The sequence below is a fragment of the Limulus polyphemus genome, unplaced genomic scaffold (assembly GCF_000517525.1).
Source record: "Limulus polyphemus unplaced genomic scaffold, Limulus_polyphemus-2.1.2 Scaffold1844, whole genome shotgun sequence".
Taxonomy (NCBI): Eukaryota; Metazoa; Arthropoda; class Merostomata; order Xiphosura; family Limulidae; genus Limulus; species Limulus polyphemus.
The window spans coordinates 11,728-13,856 of record NW_013667454.1 but is presented as its reverse complement, the minus strand read 5'-3'; positions in this window follow the sequence as shown (position 1 = coordinate 13,856).

Here is a 2,129-nt window from a genome sequence, read left to right as displayed (position 1 = left end):
TTTTTTCCATATCTAAAGTATTTTAAACTCGCAAGTTGAAGTATTTTTCAAATAAAATGAACGTGATTGTTCGATTTTCAATCCCTAGTTTAGATGATAACGTTTGTTTGTTTGTTATTAAGTACAAAGCTACACAATGGGCTATCTGTGCTCTACCCACCACGGGTATCGAAACCCGGATTTAGCGTTGTAAATCCACAGACATGCCGCTGGGAGGTGATAACGACGGATCCATAAACTCAGTTGAACACGTAAGTTGGGTGGGACGTAACACACCCGAATTTATGGGTGGAAGGGATATAGACTTCATAAGAAATAGGCATGGTGCAAATGAAAAGTCCTAACTTTAAGAGAACCGATACTAACTGTATAATTACATACCAGTATTAACATTATCGTACTTTTAAATCCAATAACTATAAGCTTCCGTTAAATTCTGACAGTATCTTTTATTTATCATTGCTTCACAAAATGTGTTTATATTCATCTGATGTTAAAACACCATTTATAGGTGTGTTTCTGTATACTACTTGTTGATACACACACATTTCTTCGACACCATTTTACTATGGACTGCCTTCCGCTGCCTCAGCGGTAAGTCCGCAGACTTACGATGCTAAAAATCGGGTTTCGATACCCGTAACAACAACCAATCTTTAGGAATCTTTCGTATGCGTCCCACTATTACAAACAAAATGTGATTTTTGTTTTTGAGCCGTGAGTGTGTTATAAGAGTGGCAGTCAAATAACAGTGTTCATTCAAACAGGAGTTGGCGATGGATGCTGTTGACTTATTTCCTTTTATCAGCTCGAAGTCAGGGACAGCTAGTCCTTTAGTAGTAGCTTTTTGTGAACAAACGAACACAAACTCTATTAGACATATTTACATTCTTCCCCTCTGTGTTAGAGATGGCTGCCGTTATATCTCACAGTTTATTTCATTTAGTTTTCAGGAATCTGTTACAGGAGTATAAAAAAGTGTAACTTCATTTTAGTGTTATAAAAACGACAGTTAGGTGTCACTATTCGATTAGAGTAGCTCAATGTAATGGGCTGAAATGTAATGAAAAAGTTACATTACATCTTGCTTTATATGTTATAACTTAGAGACAACTATACGCAGATAGCCCATGTGTAGCTTTGCGCGAATATCCCAAATAAATTAAGCTTTATTAAATAAGACCTTTGCCCCTTTTTTTTTTTTTACTTAAGGTATATTTTGTAAGTAAAGAGAATGATGTGGGATTATAGTACCCAAGGTGCTGAACAGTGTCTGGAAGTCGCTGAACGCCAACTGGAATATTTCTCATTTTAACCCACCCACCCCTTCCTTCAATGGTAAAGCGGTAAGTCTGCGGGCTTATAAGGCTAAAAACCGGATGTCCATGCACATATAGCCCATTGTGAAGTGTTGCGCTTAACAACAAGTAAACAAAAAAAATGATCACTAGATATTAATAATTGATGACTATGTGGTCATTACTTTTATTACACCTTGTAGTATTAGTTGTTGTTTTTTAGTTTAATTTTCTGATAATTTTCACACCTCTTAATTTCCAACTACATAAAACTTTGCAGTAGTCTTTATAAATATGTTCGAATATTTCATTACAACGAATGATCTCTTTTTAGATTTTTTCCCTCTGCCTGAAGTTGGTACAACATTATAAACACATTGGATTAAAAGTATCGTGAACTTTCCGACTTTTTTTTCAGTATTTCTAAATAAACTGTTATGAACTCGGGTTTTTCATCTCCTCTATAAACATTTTATTTGTGTTGTGTTGTGTTTGTGGGCAATTATCCATTATTTATTTGAGTCGGGCCGCTGGATTGGCGGGTTAACTATTTAATGATGAATATACGCCAACTATCATACGCCTCCTAAAGCTCCAAGGTGGAATAAAGAGATATCAGCTTTTCTGTTGTTTCTGTCTTCCCTGAAACCTTAACTCCTGAATAATGGGTTACTCTTTTCGCTTTAATATACTTCCGTTTAGAAATCCTTCTACACTCACTCACTCCTACGTCAAGTGAGAAACAGTCCATGCAAAATATTGTAAAGGCGACTTTAAATTAAGAAAAGGTTTCCTTTTATATATATACATATATATGTCCCTGGGTGAAAC